This window comes from Jaculus jaculus, chromosome 1 (genome assembly GCF_020740685.1).
Source record: "Jaculus jaculus isolate mJacJac1 chromosome 1, mJacJac1.mat.Y.cur, whole genome shotgun sequence".
NCBI classification, from domain to species: Eukaryota; Metazoa; Chordata; class Mammalia; order Rodentia; family Dipodidae; genus Jaculus; species Jaculus jaculus.
The window spans coordinates 295,535,803-295,540,726 of NC_059102.1; the positions used below are offsets into that span (position 1 = coordinate 295,535,803).

Sequence of the window (4,924 nt, forward strand, 5' to 3'; positions counted from 1 at the left end):
AAAAGAGAGAGAGAGAAAAGAAACCTTTCTCTCTTCTTCCTTTCCTCCCTTCTTCCCTCTCCTTTTCTCCCTCACTACCTCCTTTACTCTCTCCTTCCCTTCCCTCTTTTCCTTCCTTCCCTCCCTCCCACCCTCCCTTCATTCCTTCCTTTCTTCCTTCTTTTGTTTCTCCTTTCCTGAAGCAGGTTTTCAGTCTAGCCTAAGCTAACCTGAAACTCACCCTGTACCTGTGGCTGGCGACAAACTCAGTGATCCTCCTGCCTCAGCCTCCCAGGTGCTGACAATACAAGTGGACTCACCACAAGTGGCTCTTAGGTACCATTTATTTATTTATTTATTTATTTATTTATTTATTTCTTGTTTTTTTGTGAGATAGGGACTTGCTCCAGCCCAGGCTAACCTGGAATTCACTATGTAGTCTCAGGGTGGCCTTGAACTCACAGTAATCCTACCTCTGCCTCCCAAATGCTGGGATCAAAGGTGTGCACCACCACGCCCGGCTAGGGACCCTTTATGAAGCATCTGTTACAATGATCATCCAATATATGTAAAAGGGTTTCTATGTCACGAGGAAACCTTTGCTGTTTCTGTACTGCATCATGTGGCTGTTTGCAAGTACCCTCCTTCTGTCATCTGAAACTAGAAAGTCCGAGGCCCAGCCTGCTTTCAATGACAATCTGACATTTAAGGATGGGGCAGGCACCTCCACTTCTCCTTCAGAGGAAGCATGTGCACTTAGATCTGTTCCATCATGACTTCTAGATCTTTCCCACACCTATTCTCACTCTTCTAGATATTCTGTTTTGTTAAAAAAAAAATGTTCATTTATTTATTTGCAAGGAGAGAGAGAATGAGAATGGACATGGCAAGGCCTCTCATCACTGCAAACAAACTCCAGATACATGAGCCACTTGGTGCATCTGGCTTTATGTGGGTACTGGGGAGTTAAACCCTGGTCATTAGGCTTTGTAAGCAAGTTACTTAACCACTGGGCCATATCTCAAGGTAGGGTCTCACTCTAGCCCAGGCTGACCTGGAATTCACTATGTAGTCTCAGGGAGGCCTCAAACTCACGGTGATCCTCCTACGTCTGCCTTCCTAGTGCTTGGATCAAAGGCGTGTGCCACCACGCCAAGCTTCTTCCCAACTTTTAAAGCATTTACGAGCATATATTACCTATACATGACAATTGATTTCAACATGGCATTTTCAGTATGTAAATAATTCTTTTGAAATCGGGTCTCACTCTATAGCTAAGAGTGACCTCACATTCATGGCAATACTCCTGCTCTGCCTCCCAGTTGCTTGAATTATAGGCATGAGCCATCAGGGCCAGTTGCCGTTCTAATCTTCACCACTTACCATGCACTATGACAGTAATTTTTAGTTTTCTTGAGGCGTGATAGTAAAACTAAGCTCTAATTTTTTTGCTTTATAGTTTCACAAGTAGGTTGTTCATTTGAGGAGGGGTCTCACTCTAGCCAAGATTGACCTGGAACTTACTTTGTAGCCCAGACTAGCCTCAATCTGGAGCAATCCTCTACATTTAGCCTCCCAAAGGCTGTTTTTTTAAAATTTAATGCAATTCATTTATTTATTTGCAAGGAGAGATGAGACAGGGTGAGCATGGGTGAGCCAGAGCCTCTTGTCATAGTAACAGAACTCCAGAAACATGCACCACATGGCGCATCTGGCTTTACTGGGTCCTGGGGAACCAAACCTGGACACACAGGCTTGACAAGCAGTGCCTTGAACCGCTGAGCCACCTTCCCCAGCCCAGGTGCTGGGTTTAAAGGTATGAGAGGGTATTACCATGGGATTTTTTTTTTTATAATCATGGAAAATGTTAATAAAAATTAAATAAAAAAATAAAGGTATGAATCATTACAGCCAGTAGAAGATTTGATTTTACTGTTCATCTTAACAACCTCAACCTATGATTTCTTTTTCATGTACAGAAAGCAGTTCAAGAGCTGGAGAGATGGCTTAGCAGCTAAGGCGCTTGCCTGCAAACCCAAAGGATCCAGATTTGACTCCCCAGGACCCACATAAGCCAGATGCACAAGGTGGTGCACGTGTCTAGAGTTCATTTGCGGTGGCTGGATGCCCTGAAACACCCATCCTCTCTGTCTCTCAAATAAATAAATAAATGAATGAATAAAAATATTAAGAAAGAATGAATGAAAGAAGAAAGGAAAGAAAGAAAGAAAGAAAGAAAGAAAGAAAGAAAGAAAGAAAGAAAGAAAGAAGGAAAGAAAGAAATTTCAAGCCGGGTATGGTGGTATATGCCTTTAATCTTAGCACTTAGGGGACAGAGGTAGGATTGCTGTTAGTTCAAGGCCAGCCTGAGACTACCTAGTGAATTCCAGGTCAGCCTGGGCTAGAGCGAGACCCTACCTCGAAAACAACAATAATGGGCTGGAGAGATGGCTAAGTGGTTAAGATGTTTGCCTACAAAACCAAAGGACCTAGGTTCAATTCTTCAGTACCCACATAAGCCAGATGCATAAGGTGGTGCATGTGTCTGGAGTTCATTTGCAGTGGCTGGAGGTTCTGACATACCCATTCTCTCTCTCTCAAATACATAAATAAATAAATAAACAAACAAATAAATAAAATATTTAAAACAACAATGACAAAAAGCAGTTTACAGTTTCTCTTTAGCATATCTAAATTACCAGCATTGCTACAGCATTTTGGGACCATTATTCAGTAAAATGAAGGTTAAACACTGTGATGTGATAACAGAGGTGACTATTCAGTCACTGGGGACAAAGGATGATTCAGACAGGACAGAATAGGGGGGCTATTCTTGCTAGTCATGTGATTTCTGGGACATTCCCCCCCTTTTATTTATTTATTATTTTGTTGTATGCTGGAGACAATGAGATGATCAAAAGACCAGTCCCTCTCCCCACCTCCCCCAAAATACTTAGCTGGGCGTGGTAGCACATGCCTTTTAATCCCAGCACCTGGGAGGCAGAGATTGGAGGATCGCCATGAGTTCGAGGCCACCCTGAGACTACGTAGTAACTTCCAGGTCAGCCTGAGCTAGAGTGAAACCCTACATTGGAAAACAAAACAAAACAAAAGCCCAGGACGAACTCCTCCTGCTGTCCATCATGGTGGAAAGGAGAAACCATGCCTAAGCTTCACATGCACAAGTTCTAGCTGAGTGTCTTTGCGGGGAAGAGTGAACACAGGCTGAGCCTGGCAGCCAGAGTGTTGGAGTGGCTCACAGGCCAGACCCCGTGTTTCCAAAGCTGGACACTCCATCAGGCCCATTGGCATCAGGACCAAATGACAAGATTGCTCTGTATTGCACAGACCATGGAAACAAGGCAGAAGAAATCCTAGAGAAAGATCTAAAGGTGTGAGCGTCTAAGTTAAGGAAAAAAAAAAAAAAAAAAAAAAACTTCTCTGGTCCTGGAATCTTTGGTTTGGGGATCCAGGAACACATTGATCTGGGCATCCAAGATGACCCAAGCATTGATATCCATGGCCTGGATTTCTGTGTGCTGTTGTTACGGGGAAATTTAGTCACATAGAAATGGCACCAGGGATAGAGTGGAGAATCAGAAAATTTATTCATGTTGACATGGACTCAGGGGAATAACTTCCAGAGCCTGAGGACTGAGCTCTGATAGCTCAGAGGACTTTTAAATATATACAACAACTCTGCTCAGCACAGCAAGGGGGAGAGACAGGGACTTTAGTTTGAAAGCTCCTCCACAGGGCTGGGTGGGCAGGTTTCAGCATCGCAGACAAGAAGCACATGACAGGATGCACTGAGCCCAAAACAGAATCATTAAAGAGAAGGCCATGTGTGGTCCCAGCAGAAGTATGATGATCGCCCTTTCTGGCAGATAAATTCTATCTAAAACGCCAATAAAGCCAGGCGTGGTGGCACACGCCTTTAATCCCAGCATTCAGGAGGCAGAGACAGTAGGATCACCATGAGTTCGAGGCCACCCTGAGACTACATAGTGAATTCCAGGTCAGCCTGGGCTAGAGTGAGACCCTACCTCAAAAAAACAAAACAAAGCAAAACAAAACCAAAAGCCAATAAAATGTTTTCAGTGAAAAGTAAAATAAACAAAACCCAAACAAGTCCCCAAGGCGTCATGCATACTCAGCAAATTCTCTACCACCAAACTAATCTATAGACAGGGCTTTTAAATTTAATATTTTTTTGACTAAGATTAACCTTGGGCCAGGTGTGGTGGAGCATGCCTTTAATCCCAGCACTCAGGAGGCAGAGACAGGAGGATTACCATGAGTTCAAGGTCACCCAGAGACTACACAGTGAATTGCAGGTCAACCTGGCCTAGAATGAGACCCTACTTCAAATTAAGCAAACAAATAAACAAACAAAACAAAAGATTAACCTCGGAAAACTGAAACCTCAGAAAGCAAAACTGAAAACTGTGGGTATGTGGGTATATACATATACTTATATAGGTAGAATATATGTATATTGTTAATATATGCATATTCACACTTGTCATGGACATCTCCACCTAGAGTATATGTCTGTACACATCGACTATACCTGAGGAGGGCACAGTTACTGATAGCAGCTGGGCTGGGCTTGGGGTAGCTGTGACTCCCAGTTCTTGGGAGGTGGAGGTAGGGGAGGTCAGGAGTTCAAGGCCATCTTCAAGTACATAGCACGTTTGAGGCCAGCCTGAGGTATATGAGACCCTATCTCAGAGAAACAGAAGGAACACACTAAAAATAACAACTAACATTCTAGGGAGAGAACCTAGAGGCAGAAGTTTTCTTTTCTTTTTTTTTAATTATTTTTATTTATTTATTTGAGAATGACAGACAGAGAAAGAGGCAGGTAGACAGAGAGAGAGAGAATGGGCACGCCAGGGCCTCCAGCCACTGCAGACAAACTCCAGATGCGTGCGCCCCCTTA

The 4,924-nt window shown here is 43.5% G+C and overlaps 1 pseudogene; it reads left to right on the forward strand.

The window, feature by feature from the left end:
* Positions 1–3,141: 3,141 nt before the first annotated feature.
* Positions 3,142–3,881, forward strand: LOC101611297 (annotated as a pseudogene).
* Positions 3,882–4,924: the final 1,043 nt, after the last annotated feature.